The following is a 21,389-nucleotide window of genomic DNA, read 5'->3' on the forward strand; positions in this document are numbered from 1 at the left end:
AAAACTGAAAAGAAACCATAAATCTCTTTTTTAATAATGAACCAATTTGTCATCTTCATCCATAGCTTCAACCATTATGCAAGAACAAAAGGGAAAAGAGAAATTTCTACACAAAAGATAAAGGAGAGAGGAGAGAGGAGAGAGAACAAATTTTTGGACCACCAAAAAGGAGAATATGCGATTGGAGAAGAGAGAGGGAAGGAAAAGAGGCACATAACCACTCGTACACTCCACCCCACCTCTTCCCCAAAAAACACACCCCTTCGTATTTTACTATTTCCTTGAATTTTTTGATACATTTGATATTATAAAGCCTTTGGCCTTTAATTTTGAGTATTCCTACCCTTTACAAATGCATACACGTAACACTTTTGTGTATACCATTTATTTATGATGGATGTGGATGTGGATGTGGCCCCCTCATATCTCTATATCTTTTTGGTGATTTTTAACAACTTAGTATTATTCTCTTGACAAAAAAATGAGAATATGATGCATGCTTGGATTCTTTTGTGCCTTGTTTTTATGCTTCTTTGGGTGTCATCATATTCCTCCCACACTGAAATGTGAAACGTCCTCACAAACCTTGTCAAAGAAGAACCATTGTCTAACACAAAACACTTCCAAAATTGTTAGTAAAACAACTTTGATTATGATGCCTAGCCATAGTAGGGTATGGGACTTCAAATCCATGATCACCAGAGTAGGGGAACTCCTGCCTCCATCACACTCCCACACTGAAAAACTTTACTAGTCTTCAAAGGATAGGGTTTTGTTGTTGACAAGGGATCATGAGCACAACTTTCTCCATCCCAATAGAGGAAAGAAAGAAGACTCCATCACTTAGCTCAGAAACACTTAAGGGAATTGGGTTTGGTTTTTCATTTGAGCCTTTGCAAAAGTGCTTTCATTTTAAATGTTACAAATAGATTGTGAGGGGTTTTAAGCATTAGCATTTCATTTGAAGCTTGATTTTGCTGTATTTATAAAAAAGATTTGTTTTAAAGGATATATTTCTTATCAAAATGGTGGGGCTTTATTTAAAATTAGTCTCTCCTATGGGTATATGTGTGAGGGGAGAGAAAACAAAATGTGGGTTATCATCCTAGGGAGGATGGAATTAAGAAGTATAGAATTAGCAAAGATGGGGATGGAAGGGTAGATGGTGGTAATGCTAGAGGTGAAGGTTAAAGCTACTCATTATTTTTTGTTCACTTGTCACAAAAAGGAAAAAGCACATTCTTTTTTTCAAAAAAACATTATCTATTATGTTAATTAAATCGATAAGAAACCCTATCTTCCCTATATTGTAGCCATCATGGTTGTCAAAGCCACGTCGTAATGCTATAGATCTCGAGAAGGATGAGGAGAAATGTAGGGACCGCTGAGGCATTCTTGAAGAGGAAGGAGGCGCCAACAATAATCCTCTCCCTTTCCGTTTAACACTAGGAAACACATCTCTCCCTCTCTCTCTCTCACTCTCTGTGGGAAAATTTTGGTTCGTGTTCTTCAACATCTTCTTTTGTTTCTTTTTGTCTTTGTGGATGGGTCCGAAAGGGTGTGGGTTCAATAGACTCTCACCCTTGATGAGGGTAGTTGAAAAATGGGGGGAAATAAAAAAGGAAAGCGAAGGGGAGAAGATGATAGGTAGAGGGGACCAAGGGCAAAGGGTGTTGACTGTAGACAGAGGATACAACAAATGAGTATTAGGGTTTCTCCTTGTTGTTAATCATCTTCTTTTCCCTTTCTTCTTCTGCATCACGAACTTTCAAATCCTAGCTATGGCCACATGGAGGGACGAGACCTATTCGGGTCTATTGCATATTCTTACTTTCTCTCTTCTCATTTCTTATGATGAAATTTCATAACCATCAAATGCTACTCTCCATCTCTCCTGCTCTCTCGCTTTTGTGTGTATACAATGTTTCTCTCTCTCTCTCTACCTACCTATCTCTGTTATAATTTGACCCTCTCTCTCCATCCACAAAATCTATATGTGTCTTTCTATGTGTATTGATGACGGGCCCTCCCATTTGCATTCCCCTCTTACCTACTTCTCTCTCTCTCTCTCTCTCTCTCTCTCTCTCTCTCTCTCTCTCTCTCTCTCTCTCTCTCTCTCTCTCTCTCTCTCTCTCTCTCTCTCGTGCACGGCAAGGGGGAGACAATAGAAACCGATGTTCTCATGCTCTCTCTCTCTTTGCTTTATGGTTCTAACAACAATGGCAATTCCCAGTGCAATAGGCGAAGGGTGAACGGTGGTTCACCAGGAAGAGCCAGAGGTCCAATGATCTCTCATGGCTCAGTAGCAGGTGGAGCTCTCACAAATCAAGAGGAGGACAACGTGACCAAGCAGAAGTTGGAGCTTTGGCAGCTTTGGTGGCAAGGAGAGCTCCTTGGCATAACATGCAAACCTACTCTCTGGCAGCGCCCCCTCTTTTATCTTCTTCACAATTCTGAAATAGAACAGAGAGAGTAGCCATTGAGGGGCTACGGTTTTCTTCTTCTTCTTCACAAAAAAGAACCAGCATCCTCCTCCTGCTTCTTCTTCTTCACTAGGTTCACCTACTTATTGCTCTTCATCCTCTTTTTCAGCATTTGACTGCCCTTGCCTCTCTCTATTTTACACCCTCTTATGCTTCAAAAACAACGACTTGTTGCATCTTCTTCTTCTTATACTTCTTTAATTTCTACTTTTTCTCTCTACCTCTTTCACACATGGGCCAAGTTTACAGTGAGGAGGGGAAGTATGCCAACTATTTTATGTTCTTCTTCTCTACATTATTGGTGTGCACCGTTCCAGAAGGACTTTTCATCACCACATAATCTCCCTCGTGTTGTAGTTGTTGAGATTAGCTTCTTCCCCAGCTGTGCACCAAAATGACACCAACCCTCCCACGAACATAATCAATCACAAAACCAGGGACAAAGCACACAAAATCTATGTGTATGGCTCTGCCATTAATCTCAAAACTAAAAAGAAACCATAAATCTCTTTTTTAATAATGATCTTCATCATCTTCATCCATAGCTTCAACCATTATGCAAGAACAAAAGGGAAAAGATGAATTTCTACACAAAAGACAAAGGAGAGAGGAGAGAGGAGAGAGAACAAATTTTTGGACCACCAAAAAGGAGAATATGCGATTGGAGAAGAGAGAGGGAAGGGAAAGAGGCACATAACCACTCGTGCACTCCACCCCGCCTCTTCCCCAAAAAGCACACCCCTTTGTATTTTACTATTTCCTTGAATTTTTTGATACATTTGATATTATAAGGCCTTTGGCCTTTAATTTTGAGTATTCCTACCCTTTACAAATGCATGCATGTAACACTTTTGTGTATACCATTTATTTATGATGGATGTGGATGTGGATGTGGATGTGGATGTGGCCCCCTCATATCTCTATCTATTTTTGGTGATTTTTAACAACTTAGTATTATTCTCTTGACAAAAAAATGAGAATATGATACATGCTTGGATTCTTTTGTGCCTTGTTTTTATGCTTCTTTGGGTGTCATCAATGGGTGCTCATGTAGTCATTAAGACCAATTGTTTACCAGTATTAGGTATGATTACCAGTTGTGCTACCCCAAACATTGCTATGCTCCGATGGATTGTATATATAAAATCTTTGAACCTTGAATTTTAGCATATTGCAAGAAGAGATAACCCAGTGGTAGACATGTTATCTCGAGCATGCTATGAGAATGAAGGTGGAAATGATGGATGAAGAGGAAGAAGATGACTTTACTTGTGGCTAAAAATGATGTTGTAAGAGTGAATTTAGCAATGCAAGGTGTTGCTTCAGCATTAACAGAAGCTTGGTCAAAGAGAAGACACTTTAGATGTTTTGCATCTTGTGTAGAAGTGTTTCTGGAAGACGAATATACATGAGAGTGGCTAAATACCTCACTACATTAACAAAGAGAGATGAATGGTTAGATGAGGAGTTTAAAAAGATCAAGAGGAAAGCCTATGGGTTTTTCTTAAAAGATGGATACTTATGGAGACATGCTAAAAAGAAACAGGGTATGCCATTGCGTGTTTCGGGTGACAGAGCTTCACAAGTAAATTTTATGCAAGAATTTCATGAAAGCTTGTGGGTTGGCCATAGAGGTGTTTGGGGTACTTTTGCAAAGATCAAAGAAAGATATTGGTGGCAAAGTATGTATAAGAATCTTGCTCACTTTTTGGAAACATATATGACATGTCCAATGTATTCATCTGTTTCAGCCCACATGTCCATTGTCTCTTCATTTTAAGTGGGTGGTGGATTTAGTCACGATGCCTATAGGTGTTTGGCAAATGAGGTATCTTGTACTTTCCCGTGAAGACTTGAGTAATCAAGTGGAAGGGAGAGCTCTACGCACTAAGACAACAAATGCACTGTGTACTTTTCTCTTAAAAGAGATCTTTTGTCAGTATGGCTTTGTGGGAAAAATTATAGCAGATAGGGGAGAGCTAGATGGAGATGAGGCTCATGATTTCTTTGCAAGGTTGGGGATAAAGCTTGCTTTAACTTAAACCTATAACCTTGAAGGAAATGGAAAAAGTGAAAGAGGTCATCTACCTATTGTGAAGGCATTGGCAAAAGCATGTTCCATCTCCTATCTCTAATTCCTTCTAACTCTGATCCCTAGTGGATTTGACCATTTGAAAAAAACCCCTTCGACAACAAGTTTAGCGATGTCGAGGGAAATATTTTTTATGAACATTTATGTCACTTTGAACATCGGTATAAGGCCTATATCTTGTAGTGTAAGCTATGATGAGTAATGGCAATATACATTGCAAATGGGAGCTAAAGTGGTATACATGAAAGGATATTAGGGGTACAATATAGGATAATTTGAGGAAGGGGGTGATATGTGGAGTTATAGCGAGGGGTGGGGGTGGTATATGTGGAGTTGTATGCAACTAGCTGTGTAGCTAGGTATGAAGTTATAATAATCCCTAGTTTGACCTAATCAAAATTAGTGTCACATGGAGAATAGACTATTTCTAGCTAGAAGGTAGAAGTGTTCATATGCTAGAGCCTATTGACAATAGCACAACTAGAAGGGACAAATTCTAGGTGAGACATCAAGAAAATCTCCCTCGCATGCCTAGCTTTGGGTCTCCATCAAGTCTCCACCTTCACATTTATAGTTCATACATTGCCAAGACACAACAAACTCTAAAGCACTTTCTATATAGAAAGTTCACACTATAACTAGGAAGAATAACAACAAACCAAGGAAGAATGTAAAATTCTCTAGTTATAACTAGATAATTTTTCCATCATGAGTCTCTTCTAACTAGTAAAGCCCTTTTCCTAGTTAGTATCTAGAAAACGGCAGTTGTATCTAGCAACTTATTGTAAAACTAGTAATAATATCAACCTAATTGGAAAATTTTAGTTTTCACCACTAGTTATGTCTAGCAATTGCTATCCTCTAACTAGGAAATTATAGATAGTCTTCCAAGTTTTGGAAACTTATGATTTTGTTAGGTATAACTAATAAATAAATATTATTTGATTATAAATTGATGTTTGTATAATACCTACTTACAACTAAGCTTTTTACACTTACTTGACACAACATCAAGACCCACCTAGTGTCAAGGTAATTATACCTACTTACAACTAAGCTTTTTACAGTTACTTGACACAACATCAAGACCCACCTAGTGTCAAGGTAATTATGGTGACCAAAAAAACATTAAAAGAAAGACCTCCACATGATTAACACAAACTGTGCATGCGGCCTCAACAATAGAGAGTCATGGGATTCACTATCAACATTAACAATGTTGTCCAAAGCACATGGCCACATTGGCCAAGAAAAGATCATGGCCATGTCTTCCATCTTTGCCAAGATCATGATTATATTGGTGAGAAAAAGGAAAATTGTCTCAATTGATCAAATAGAAACTTTGTAACTAACACAACATTCCCTGATATGGTACAAATGAGCAACAAGTGTAACATTCAAAGTGCATGTCCTATATTAAAGCCAAGTAAACCACAAAATCATATTTACTATTATGGAAAGTAGATAGCCATATTGGAAAGGAAAGCACATCACCAAATGCATGACTATATTGGTCATGAAAGTGCACATGGACAAAACAAAACCACCAAGGCAAAGCGCATAGCCATCTTTATAAAAATTTAAATTGCATTGTCTATATTATGTGGTTATAGAAAAAGAGTGAAATGGCATTGCCACCTTTATGATGATATACATGTCACCTTTGAAAATAGCACTAGTAAACTTCACATCTTAAAACGCTAATGTACATACCAAGGATTCTGGGGATTGGAAACTATTCTAGCTAGCTCTACATGGAAGTTTACAGTGTGATAGATGGAAAGCTACTTCAAGGTTCACTACGAGGTGATACAAATAACAAGAAGGCTACACTTGAAATAACCCTACAAGGATGGAAGCATATCACTATTATAAAGAAATAGTGCTACAAAATGAAGAAAGGTTCATTGGATATTCTCATCACTCCCAACAAAAATTAACCAATTCTATTATCTTTGATCAGATTTTGAAGTTTCATAGAAAAGTTTCAATGGAAGTGCATAAGATTCTCGTGCATCTCAATTGTAGAGGAAATAATTCAAATATTGTAGAAACTCGTACAAAATCTCAATGGAACATTGAAAGTCCATCGTAATAAGAGGAAAGAGGAATTGAACTCTATACAAAGTACCATGTATGTTATCACAACATCCACAAATGGACTCTTTTGTCAATCATACTCCCTACAAGTCTATGACATGCAATGACAATCATGCAATGAAATTTGTAAGCATAATACTATTGTTTACTATAGTACACCTATCAACCACCAATTTGTCCCTTCTTATTACACATATCTTCACCATTATGACACATCCTACAACTCCTCCAACTTCTGCTAAAACTCCTCCAAGCTTTATAATATCAATAATGGCATCAAACCCTATATATTCCAATCTTCTAATGTCATACCCTTCTTCATCATCTTCATCATATCTTGACCTTAACTTCATAATCAATCTAATTTTCTCTTAAAGGTCTCCTACTAAGTGAGCCTAGGACTTGTTCTACAATGTAACGTGTCCCCCTTGTCCACTTGTGGGACATGTCTTAGCAGCCCATCTCGGGAAGAGAGTCTAGAAAGCACCGCTCGGCACTCACAAGGAATGTCACGGGGTTTGCGATCAAGGTCTTACCGAGTCTGCCACGAAGCGGAAGCATCCGACCGTTCCCACTTAGGACCGCAGGGTTTCCCTAATACTCAAGTTTCTAGGAAGTACCTAGCATCGAGCCCCAGACGAACCACTTTGTGCAAACACATTAGGGTCAAAGCGGATTTATACTGCACTTGGTTCAAGGAGAATGGGAAACGAGAGGGACGCGAAGCTCGACCTCTCTGCCCGTAAGGCATAGTCCCATTCCATTCCCTTAAAACAACATATCGAGACTCTAGCTCTATTGATTCTAGGTCACTACTACTTCGCTATCAATTCCTTCGAGAAAAGTTCCCAGCTAACCGGGACCACCCTTCCATAGGACGGATCCAGAGTCACATCCACCGCACTTTCCTCGGGTTTCTTAGTTATCTAATTACCTATCGCACTTAGTTTGACAAGAAAAAGCAGCTTCCTTAATTAACCAATTAAACACTAGTTCCTTCACGTAACTTAGGCACTGACATAGAAAAACAATGTCAAGCAAGTTCCTTTTCAACATTTGATCTTTATTTATCATAGTCTTTGGAATACATCAAATATCCTACCCGAAGGCTATCCCAGCAATCCTCAGGATCGCTATTCTAAATTCCACCCGTTGACTAGTATACGGGCCTCGAGATCCCATCTCGAGTCACGTTGGCCTCTTGTGCAGGATCCGGAGGCAAGGAATTTACGGCCAGAGCCTCCCCTCGCACCCAAGCATTCTCCTGCTCCAAGTAGAACCCATGGAGAGACCTCTCACAGCGGGTTCGGTCCACGTACCCGACGCGGCTAACAACCCCCTTAGATAGGGTCAGACAGACAGTCGAAGGTAACTGATACTGCCTCTCCCTCCAGGCTTTTAACCTGAAGCATTAGTTTTTTTTCTTGAATTAGTTCCTTGAGCAAAGAAGTACAAACAGTGCACCTAAGTGCACAACCACGAGCATTCCAGTGGTCGTTTGTACGGCCAACTGCTAAGGTGTGATTCCTTCTCCCCGAATACTTCCAACATTCGATCCTGGATCAATTGTGACTTGGCAAGATCCCAAAGGTTTCGTAAGCTGAGTTGCTTGTTTATGTGGCCCATTCCCAGGGTCAAATTGGTTGCTTTTTTATGATTTCCCATACAAAGAACTAGAAGAGAAGAGCCCTAAGCTGGGCACTTTGGTGCAAAATAACTACACCTCCCATGTTGTGAATCTCTACCTTGAATACTTACAAAGTGTAGAGGATTCCCAGTTATTGTGTGAAGACATATACCAATCTTAGTGAAGCAAGTGACATGGGTTGCTTGGAGGTGCAACCTCTACTGTTCTGGTAGAGGATGAGGCTTACTAAATCCTGCATCAAACAAGATATAGTGGATGGTGTTGTAGGAATACAGGAGTTATTTGGCAAGTGCGAAGTGGGGGTACAGGTGAGGCTACAGAGGTACATGTGGGATCTGGTGATGTATAATCGGGTGGCCAACAAAATCTAATAAGTTTAATAGGTCTAGTGAGGCACAAGTATCTGTCGAGGGTCATGAATGCATCATCAGCATTATCGTCATCATCATTATCATCAGCCAGTCTAATAGGTCTAATATGGCCTAATTTGTATGTAAAATTGTGAAGGATCTTCCTATCACGCTACGAGATGCATGTTGTTGGCATAGGGGAGCCATTATAGGCCATCTCGAAGGTTACATGAGATAGAGAGAGAGAGAGATCAGGTCGGACACATGATATCTTCCCCGTACCAACACCCCTCTTTTTCTTACTCTTTCTTATGTATGACAAACCTTAATAAGTAGGCTTGGTCTCACATGAATTTTTTTGCGCTCTGGTTGCGAAGTGGTAGTCCCTTGATTAGGTACTATTTGTCTTCCATGAATGTTTCCATGCTCCGGAATTGCCTTGATCAAGTACTCCTGGTCTTGCACTTGCCTCAATTATTTCCTTGATCAAGTACTCCTGGTCTCGCATGAATGTTTTCGCATACCGGTACTCAAAAAATGGCAGTCCCTTGATGACATTCTTTGCTCAACTTGCCCACCATTTCAAGCACTCTATAGCAATGCCATCTATGGTCTTGGGGTCTATATGACACATTTAGCATCAATCACCCCATTTTTGACATTCTCATTTTGTATCTTGATGCACACATCATTAGTGTTCTTACCTACATAGACCTATAATTGAGGAGAGGCCCGAACTTTTGTCCCTATGGGCATAAGGAACTTTCTATCATAGGGGATTTGTTTTTAAAATATTACTATTAGAATGCTAAGTGTGATTTGGAAACCTTGCTTTTTCAACTCTCACATTTTTATAGTGAACATACTTCAATATTAATAACTTGGATATGTGAAAATAAACAATAAATACAATAGATATTGTATTATTTAAAGTTGTAATGGTTTCAATAATGACTATGTATTTATACATTATCTTGTAATGCACTATATTGAATTTGTGGTTTAAGATGTAATAGTTGTTGTGTAATTAATGTTACCTAAACCTTTTACAAACATAAGAAATTTAATATGTAATAATGGTTGCATAAGTAATGTTTGAGTGCTTAGAAAATAAAGTGAGGGCATCATATGAGGAGATGTTAAGCCACACTCAGAATGGATAACAGTTGTGATGGACTACTAAGTCCCAGAGATACAACCTTCCTATGTGCATTTGGTTTGGCATCTCTAAGTATTGAGACACACAATTATATTTATACATCTCTAAGTTAGTTCATCATTAAAAAAAATTCTCCTTAATTTAGAAGTCTGATATCTTAGGAAATCCTAGCTTATATGTTTTACTTTGGAAATTATAGGAAATGGACAAGGAAGGAATATCAACTTTAATAAAGTGCACATGCAATTATAGGACTTGTCCTCGTACTTTTGAGGGTTGACAGATGTGGTTAGTCAAAGTGCTTACTGTGAACACTACCAACATGACTTGAGGAATGAGATTCATCCTTCATGTGTACCAAGGTTTGCACCTATGGTAGTGTCGCATGATTTTCCTCCTCCAACTAGGAGCCCTCGCAAAGAAAATAAAATGTGGTGTGATTGTATATCTTTCTATCAAGGGAGATGATTATATGTAGCTACCCAATTTAACCTTTTACAAACATAAGAAGTTAAAAGAGAAATTTGAGAATCTTGTTGTTTCTCTTGGTCTTAATGTTATAGATAGAGATGAAGAAAACTTGCAAGCTAAAAGTGTAGAAGCCAATACATGTTATGTGCATAGAGAACACGGGGATGAAGACATGGGATTCAATAGTATAGAGGTGGATGATGTCCCCATGGATAATACAAAAGTGCATGAATATGTAAATTTTCCCAAAAATACTTTTGATGGAGCTTCAGAAGAAACACTAGAAATCATGGAGAGTATAATTGAATTACAGGAACTGTGGGATGGATACAATGTCTCAATAAAGGTACAAGAAAAGATGTTAGAAATTCTCTTTGGTGGTATTGGGGATCGAAACGGTAATGAGAACGAAACTTGTCTTGCAAAGCTCCTAGTACAACTCCCTAGTACATGGAATGGGTATCTCTTGGAAATTAAGGTCCCGAAAAATTGGGACAAATTAAATTCTTTCATTAGCAATCTTGGCATGGTTCAAGTAGAGCATTATAGGTTATGTATGGTGACAACCACAAATATGCATCAACCTCACCTACTTCATCCATCAAAGGAGGATAACTATGTGGGAAGTATGGTTTTCTGTATATGAGATCTCAATCAATCAAAGAAGGTTCTTCCGCAAGATTGTGGATTTTGTTGCGAGAAGTGTCCTCAATGTGAGACTTAAAGGCGAGAGACAATTGTGTTTTACTACATACTAGTAGGAAAGGAAATTGAGTTACTCACTAAAAGTGGATCATTTTTCCATGAACTACTTGAGATGTGGCGTAACAAAGATAGATGGCTTGGAAAGAAAGCAATTGAATAGGTAAATCATATTTTGAGTTTTTGGATGGTTCTAAATGTCGAGAGATAAAGATTTTTGGAACCCAAATACTTCATATGAGTTACTTGTGGTATGCGACAATCCATAATGTAGACAAGCACATGCAACATTTCCAAGAGTATACCTTGCTCTCACTGCCACCCACAACTTTGTCACACCAAATTGCACAGCCAAATAGGGCTAAAATTTTCTAAGGCCCCAAAAGGATTAACACTAAATTTTGCACAAGGACAAGCCAAGGAGGTGAAACAAGTCTTTATAGTACAAGTAGAAGCAAGAAAGTGGAAAGAAAAACTCAACTTCTTAGTCATTCCCATGGATGATTTTGAAGTCATATTAGGCTTGTAATTCTATGACAAGCATGTCATCGCAATGTTTGGGAAAGTAGTTAATGAGATTATGCTCGACATGCAAGGAGAAGGCATTAGAGTACCCTGTGAAAGAATGCAATTGCTAGGCAGAACATCAATCAAAGTGCAAATGAAGGAGAACAAACCTAGAGTCTCATGCCAAACAGTGAAACCAAGTGCAAGCCAACCAGGAGCACCAACCCAAGAACCGTCGTGTCAAGTGAACATATCAGACCTCACATCATGACTTGTAGCACCAAGCAAGTGGAGAAGTCAGTAAAGCAAGGAGACATGGTGTATATATGCATGATTCAACCAATTGAGTAGGAGGTCACCAAGAATCTGAAGGCCCAAGCTAGTAATACAGAAGTGGCAAAAATACTTGAGGAGTTTAAGGATGTAATGCTAGTAGAACTACCCAAGGGCCTACCACCCAAAAGAGATGTGGGTCACAAGATGGAACTCATTCTAGGATTCACCCCACTAGCTAGATCCCCTTATCGTATGAGTCACATAGAACTCATGGAGTTGAAGAAACAATTGCATGAATTAGAAGAACAAGGTTTCATCCGCCCCAGCAAATCCCCCTTTGATGCCCCAGTGTTGTTTGTCAAGAAGAAGGATGGGTTACTTAGGCTATGTGTAGATTATAGGGCCCTTAATAAGATCACTATAAAAAATAAATATCCCATGCCCCTAGTTAAGGACCTCTTAGATAGGCTACATGGAGCCAGATACTTTAGCCGCATAGACCTTAGGTCAGGGTACCATTAGACTTTCATAGTAGAAGAAGATATCCCCAAAATAGTTTTTCGTACCTAATATGGTAGTTTTGAATGGCTAGTCTTAGAATTTGGATTGAGTAATGGACCAGGCACCTTTTATGGCCTCATGGATGGAGTCTTCAAGCCCAAAATACGTCAATGATCTCCTAGTATATAGCAAAAGACATGTATGCCTAGTTTTTGAGAAGCTGAGACAACATAAGCTATATGCCAAAATGTGAGTTTGCAGTAAAGGAATTAGAATTCATAGGATTCATTGTAGGAGAGGCTGGTATCAAAGTGGACCCCAAGAAAGTAGAAGCCATTAAGATTGGCCTATGTTGAAGATTGTGATAGAAGTGTGATATTTCCTAGGCTTCATGCTATTTTGTAAAAGGTTCATCAAGGATTATAGCCTCATCACCGCACCACTATCCCAACTCACCAAAGAAGATAACGCATTTGCATGCGGAAGTGAGCATGAGGTTGCTTTTGAGCTGATGAATAAATGTATGAGTTAAACCCCTGTCTTGAAAGTACCCAACTTCACCAAGCCCTTTGAGATCTCCACAGATGCATCAAATTATGGCATTGGGGGCGTACTGGTGCAAGAAGGTTACCCCATAGCTTATGAGTGTAAGAAATTCACAGATGCTAAGACCAAATGGAGCACACACAAGAAGGAGATGCTAGGAGTATTCCACTACCTTAGATAACAGAAGCATTATGTCTAGGACAAGCACATAGTAGACTTCACCGACAATATCTCCCTCAAATACTTCCAATCCCAACTAAATTTATGTGGCAAACAAGCGCAATGGCTTGACTTCACAAGCTAGGATCCACCAACAAGATAGAATATGCTCTAAGTCATAAAGCTAATTTGAAAACCATCAATGTGGTCAATAGCAACTTCCTTGAGTTAGTGAAGGAGGCTTTGGAATAGGATTAGGACATGCACAACATTATAGAAGATGTGAAATCTCACAAGACACCACATGGCATGTATACCCGCGAGGAGGGAATTTTGTTTATAGGAAAGAGATTTTACATCCCCAACAATGTGGAACTCAAGAAAGTCATTTTAAATGAAGTGCATGATGTAAAACTAGGTGGGCATAAAGAACAAAGAAAAATACTTGAAGCACTCAAAAAGCAATTATTTTGGCCTAACATGAATGATGAAGTCAAAGATTACATGAAGACATGCCTATGTGGTGCCAACTTGTGAAGGTACCATGCTCTAAGCCAAGAGGCTTACTCCAACCAATGCCAGTACCTAGCCAACCGTGAGATGTAATTAGCATGGATTTCATTGTGGAGCTCCTTGAATCCCATGGATACACCATCATTTTTGTAGTGGTGGACTATTTCTCCAAGCAAGCTCACTTCATACTTGCTAACCCACCATTGAATGCCAAAGAGGTAGCCTGCCTCTTCTTCACACATGTGTTCAAGCTACATGATCTACCCTCAACCATAGTGTCAAATAGAGATGGAAAATTCATGAGTGACATGTGGAGGGAACTCGTCAAGACCCTGGAAACATAGTTGAGATTGAGTACCACTTTTCACACAAGAAGTGTCGCTTACCAATCAAAAGCACAAAAGTTTGGTGCAAGGTATAATGTTCTCAACCTCCAAATGTCTTTTGAAATGGCAACTCATATTAAATTGTTACATAACAAATGCAATATTGAGTTTGCAGGGAGATCCAAGAAATATTACTTTGTTGCTACATTGGGATGGATTCCACGCATCACGAACTACTCAAAAAGATTGTGTTATTGTTGAAATTCTCATCCTCTCTGGATAAAACTTGACATCAAAAGTAATACCTATTTTGTTTTTTTCATTGAGTTGCATAAAAATCATCAAAAATTGTGGAGATGTATTTGATGCTGAGTTGGAGTACTTGTTTGTGGATGGGATTTATTTTTTGTTTAACTATGCTTTGCAAGAAATATTTGATAATCCCCACAAATTCTCCACACATTGTAAGGTTTGTGTCATGTTGATGATGGTGATTGGAGATCACCCTGCGCAATGTAAAATAGGACTTTTCAAAGATGGGGGACAATCTTTTTGTCATCGAGATAAACCTATTGCATCGCTAGATTGTAGCGACACATCGTTCCAGGGGCGTTACATATATGACAATAATCATTACTAAGCCAAATATCTACCCCAAAAAATAAGGATATCAGTGATGGTAGGAGCTCTCTCACAAGCAAAAAGAGCTTTCACTCAAGCTAAGAAAGAGGCTATCTTGAAGACAATAGGTTTATCCGAGGATTCAATCTTATGGAGACTTCATGATCTATATGTCTTCAACTTTTCATGTGACTTGGTATATGATAAAATGCATATACTCAGTCTAAATGTATTCCACAAGTATATATTCACCTTAATGAGAGAAGCAAGCTCAGAAATGAAAAAATCAATAGACTATTGTAGTTAGTTGATATTCAAACAGGCTCCTCTCTCAATTCGTTATGGGTGTTGGCCACATTCACTGAGTAAGTACCATGATAGCTTCAAAGTTGAAGAGAATCAAAAGTTTGTACAATGGTGTCTCCCATATATACTTTTTGTCACTCAGGATATACCAAAGTACATGTAGGAATTGGGTCTTCTATTGATTGACATTCTCCACTTTTTTTATAACTTTACACACGTGACAATGGTTTGGTCTAATAAAAATATCAAAGTTGTTAGGATTTTATTACTCAATTGGAGAGTTCACAAAGAGGAGGCACTCAGATCAAACTCATCTCCTTTAGATCATGTGGTAGGTCAGTATTGTAAGTACAATATGTTTTTATGTTACTTCACTAATATTATTAATAAGTACTTGTAGCTTAAGTAAGATTTTTTTTTCTCATTATAGTATTTGGAGGAAATTTAGAAGATGTCATCAGTCATGGTCTACATGACATATTCTGGTGTTATGAATTTGAAAGATATGTGAACATCTCTTTAAACAACCGAAACAATGAGGTTAATTATGTCCACTTTTACATAAGAAAAAACTTCAATGATGTGTTCTATGCAGTGCACATTGATACTGATGTAGACTTGCCCCACCAAAGAGCACTTAAAGATCTTCACAAAATTCTTAGGCTTGCATATGGATTGGCTTTTGATACCCATTCATCATATGAATGTGATTATTGGCATGCTCAAGGCCTTTTAGAAGTCTCTTCTATCATCAAGGCTAAGTAGATATGGACTCAATGTATGATACATCTTTAAAATAATGCACCCTGCTATATCACCATGATATGGACTCAATGTATAAACGAGTCTTTTACAAGGGATAGAATATAAACGAGTCTTTTACAAGGGAAAGGTGTATCATTGTAAATATTATGTGGTTGCCAAAGATTATGAATATGATTCTCAAGCACCATCAAATAGAACATTGGAAAGAACAAATAAAAACTAAATTTGGTGTATCCTTGAGAGAGAAGTTTATGCTCTTTGTGGGTGCCAAGTATTATAAACAATGCATTAGAGTTGAAAATGATATTGAGGTTCTTCTTGTAGACGAAACTACAAGGATGATTGTACTTGACAAAAATCAACTTGTGTACAATTGGAATTTTATAATACCAATGAGTTCTATTTTTCAAAAGTTTATTCCTCTTTCTCTTGGAAATAGGATTATTGCATATGAAACTAAAGATTTATAGCATCGAGTAAGATTACTATGTCCTGGTTACCATATACACACCCAAAAACTACATCATATTGATCACAATCTACATATATGTAGGTGAGACCTAGTTTAGATAGGGTGAGCTATATATAGCGCCAACACCCCCACTCAAACAAAGGTCTCTAGCTACAAACATGATCAAGAAGGATTATTGTGTGCATGTAAAGTGAATCTATGCATGTGAAGTAAAACTAAATATGTATGTACAAATATGACCAAGAGGTCTAAGATGTATGTGGATATGTTAAGTGTTTGGTGCCTACTAGGAGTATGTACAATGGCACTACAATGTCATATTAGATTAATTCCCAAAGATTGAAGTTGAGAAAACTCCAAGTTCCAAGCGCAGTAGAGTGAAGCATGCTTCATTGAGTCCTTAGGTGAATATATCTGCAATCCTTTGATCACTTGGACAATGTTCAATCATGATCGTGTCTTTCTTTACTTCATATTGAACATAATGATAATGCAATGCATATATTTAGGCTTGTTATGTTGAACATAGTCTTTAGCAAGACTAATAGCACTTTGGTTATCACATCAAAGTGGTGTGCTAGAGAGAGGAGGATGGCCAATATCCGATAGAACTTGTCAAAGCCATACATACTAACTCTTAATCCACCAAAGATGCACCTACATATTTAGCCTCTATAGTGGAAACAACAGTCCAAGAAACAAGATAACCATTGATAAATAAACAATTTCCAATCATAGAATGCATAGATAAGTGTGAGAGCTTGCCCAATCTACATCTATATAACCCAAAAGTTGAAGTGAATGTAGAGAATTAGAGTTTTGTCGATGTTGATAAACCAACACAAAATCTTTAGTGCATTTCAAATACTTCGAAACTCATTTAGTTGTAGTCCAATGTTTAATGCAAGGAGAACTAAGATGTTGTCCAAGAAAATTTGCAGCAAAAAGAATGTTAGGGTGAGAATTTAAGCCAACAAATTGAAGACGTCCAAGAATATTAGCATAAGGTTGATGTAATGCTAATTGTCCATCAGTCTACAAAAAGTGAGAGTTTTTGGTAGAGCTCACAAGACAAGGGGTACTAGCAAGATATGCAAAACCCAAACCAAACTTTTGAATAATATATTCAATGAACTTTGTTTGATGCAGTAGATAAAACACCCTTTTTTCGATAGCGTTGAATATGAATACCAAGACATGAGTGTATGTCTCCAAGATCAACCATATCAAAGGTAGAAGATAAAACCTTTTTTACTTGTTGAAGGAAGTTGAGATTGTTAGAAACAAGTATGGTATCATCCACATATAGAGCAAGAATAACAAAACTATCATTGCAATGCTTTACATATAAGTAAGGATCTAAAGAACAAGAGATAAAACCTTGTTTTGTAAGGAAGAGATCAATCTTTTAATACCAAGATCGTGAAGATTATTTGAGATCATAGAGTGGCCAATGAAGTCTGCATGCAAGATTTTCCTTATGTTTGACTACAAATCCCTCTGGTTGCTCCATGTATTTCTCTTCCTTTAAATCACCATTAAAAAAGAAATTCTCATATCCATTTGGTGAACCTCCAAATCAAACTCAACAACAAAAACTAACAAGGCCTGAATATACTGGTAATATGAACAATATTTGGGCAAGTTTCTTGGTAATCAACTCCAACAATTTGTGAGAAGCCATTGGAAACTAGCCTTGCTTTTAATTTCTCAAATGTTCCATCTACTTTTGTTTTAATCTTATAAACCTGCTTGCATTTAATAGCAGTACGTCTAGGTCGTAACTCAGTTAGAACCCAGGTACATTTAGAGAGAAGAGATTCATACTAAGCTTCCATGACATCTTGCCATTGTTCCTTTTGTGGGGATGACATGGCTATAAGAGACAGGGTCTTCACAAATATTGAGAGCATTCTCAAGAATATCAGCATCATAAACATGACAAGTACCATGGTCATTATCAATTGGAAGATCAACATAAATATCAGTGCCAAGGTTATCATTAGCAATAATAGGTACATGTTGTGAACCCAGATTTGAAGAGTTAATATTATCCTGTGAAGGAGGTTCATCATCATATAGAAAAAGAAAATAAGTGAGTAAATACTTTGTATCATCAATGTCCTCTAGTGACCATGTTCGCTCAACATTCTCCTAAGACCATGTGCTGTCCATAAGCTGCTCATTGAAAATAGCATCACGGCTTATGATTATCTTCTTAGAATATGGATTTTAAAACTTTTATCCGTTAGAAAAAGTTGAATATCCAATGAACATAACTTTCAAATTGGAAGGATCAAGTTTTCTGGGCGTCTCTTTGGGTACATGAATGTAAGAAATACATTAAAAGATTCGAAAATATGAAACATAAGGAGTTTCACCTGTCCAAGTAGTAATTGATATTTTACCAGAAGGAGTAGTTGTATGAAGATGAATTTACACAAGTACTGTTGTTAATTCAGTCCAAAAACATCAAGATAAGTCAGAATGAGTGAGCATATATCGCATGGAATATCAAAATCATTTAAAATGTATTATCCACCATTACCACTGCGAAGTTTCTTGATGTGACGACTAGTATGAATTTCTGCAGCTTTTTGATATTGCTTAAAAGATGATAAAGCTTCTAATTCATGTCGCAAGAGATAAACAACGGTATATCTTGATGAGTCATCAATAAAAGTCATGAAATACTGATATTGAGATTTTGATGGAGGAAAATGTCCTCAAATATCAATGTGAATAAGATCAAGCAAATCTCTAGAATGAGTTGTGGTGGAAATTAAAAAGGGTTTGTGAAAATGCTTTCCAAGTGCACAATATTCACAAATACCCATATGAGGACAAGCTTTGAATTCCATACCTTGAACAAGGTCACACCGATAAAGATCGACAAGCTTAGAAAAATCAGAGTGAACAAAGCAATGATGCCATATTTTGTTGTTAAGATGGCCAGGAGCTGTAACAACATTTGCAACATCGTCATTTAAAGATAACTCAAAAATATTACCATTTCAAGGAGCAACAGCTATGGTTTCACCATCTTTCTCAATGCGATACATGGTATGGTCAAAACCAACACAAGATCCACAAGTCTTGCAACTAAAAGAAGATTCATTTGTAGATTTGGGACACGTAAACTCCACACAAAATTCGTGTTGAAGAAAGAGTACTGAGATATCAATCACCTATACCTTTGACTTGGCAGGTTGTTCATCACCAAGAAGATAAACAAGTTTCTTGACAGGAATGGAATGATAATTATGTAACCATTGGGATTGATATGTCATGTTTCCCGTAGCACGAGAATCAATAACAAAAAGAGATCCATCACGAATATGAAGTATCCTTTTTGGAGAGATAGAATAACTTGTTAGATATGATCAATGCCCCACCCTCATTAGGTGCTACCAATGATCCATGGTGCTCAAAGTTGTAAGGCCCCCATTATGAGGAGAAGCCAAATGTGAGCCCGGACATTGGTTGAGTCCTGACTTGTATATCAGATGAGGTCTATGTGACCGGATGGCAAAAAGGTGACTGTTGTGGGTCTAATCTTTGGGTTAGACGGAGTGGTTAAGCTGGTAGCAACTCGAGGCACATTGCATTGAGTTGCGTGGTAAGGGAGTTAAAAGGGGTTCCTATTGTGGGGTCTGGGGGCCGCGGAAGCGGCCCCTGGCTGGGGGGTCCCAGGGGGGCCAGCGGCCCCCCTGGCGGGGGTCCGGGGGCAGCGCCCCCGGCCCGATGGTAAAGGGAATATTCCCTGGAATATTCCCTGGCCGACTAGTGGAGGCTCATATGGTAGGTCGGTCAGCAGGCCGACCTAACGACCTTCGCGGGCTATAAAAGCTAAACCCCTTCGCAGCCATCTTACACTCATCTTTCACCCAGTCAGAGTTGTTGTTCCAGCTAGCCTTAAGCTCTTCACCTATCTTCTGTCTAGATCGCCATCTAAGCTTCACACAGTGGAAGCGCACGGGTGGACAGAGCCATCTTTGTATCAGTTGTTTGGAGTTAAAGAATTTTACTGATTCTCCTCTTATCTGTTGTGTACTCTCTATCTCTTTCTCAGATTCTGTTCGCTGCGCCGTGTAATATTTTACATAACTCACACAATTTTCGTCTTCAGTATTGTTGTCACGTGTAGCAGCATATGCTCTATTATGATCTGAATCAAAACACCTCTTGAAACATAGATGGGTTGGATGATTACTCTTTTTGGAGTAGTCACAGGGAGAATAATCTCTTGATAAACATGGTTGTTTATTTGTAATACCATGTTCTTCATCATATTGTTTTGCCGAGCAATCATCTGTAGTGTGACATTCTATTGTATTAAGAAAAATGTTTGTTAGGAAACGTGAGACATGACAAGTTACAACCACGATGACTCCTACGTGTAGAGCATGGAAAGGGACACCTTTGAGCAAGTAAAGCTTGGTCAATTTGTTCTAAATATGGGTCCTCTTGTGAGATCATAATTGTTTTTTGATTTATGTGTTGTTGTTCATGGCATTGTGAATATTCAATCAAAGATATACAAGTTTGATCAAAATTGATTCCATCTTTGTTAGATAATATAGTAACAATATGATCATAAGGAGGATCCTTTACAGTATCAAGAAGTTGTGTTACCAACTACTTTCGTGGAATAGCATCACTAGCAGCAGCAAGCTGATTGATAATGTTTTTGAATGATTCGATATGTGTTGTCATAGAATTTTCGATGTTGTATTGTAACTTAGTGAGCTGACTATGAAGATAAAGTATTTTTGTAATAGATTTCTTCTCAAACTTTGCTATCAAATACTCCCATATAGCTTGTGAGGTTAAAATATTACATACATCAAGCATAAGAGATTCTTAAAGAGCTGAAAGAATTTACCGACGAGCTACTTTGTCATGTCTGACACACTTATTATAAAGAGTTTTCCATTCTTTAAAGATAGGTTTTTCAGTTACGAGGGTATTATCATGAGCCTAATCAATTCGTTGAGGTGGACATTCATAATTCTAAGAACAATATCATGCAAGTCATCACCTTCAAGAATTAGCAACATCTTTACTTTCCACCCAAGGAATCCATGTCCTTGAAAGTAAGGAACAGAACATTGTCCAAAAGGAAATCTGCTAACGATTATCAAATCAAATATAGCTAGCTGAGAGAATACATACAGTATGAGATCACAGAATTTTCACACCATGTATGAAATGATGAAATGAAGGTGTAGCACAACAAATCGTATGTAGAAGCTATGGTCTAAGAAAATATGTTTAGTTCAAAAATCATACTCCATAAGAAAGAGACCCAATATAGACAGAAGGTGGAAAAGAATAAAGTAACCCAAAATAGACAAAACGTGTGAGAGAAGAAATTGATCTAACATAGATG

The sequence above is a fragment of the Lygodium microphyllum genome, chromosome 4 (assembly GCF_053477565.2).
Source record: "Lygodium microphyllum isolate KBCC chromosome 4, Lygodium_microphyllum_v1.1.10, whole genome shotgun sequence".
NCBI lineage: Eukaryota > Viridiplantae > Streptophyta > Polypodiopsida > Schizaeales > Lygodiaceae > Lygodium > Lygodium microphyllum.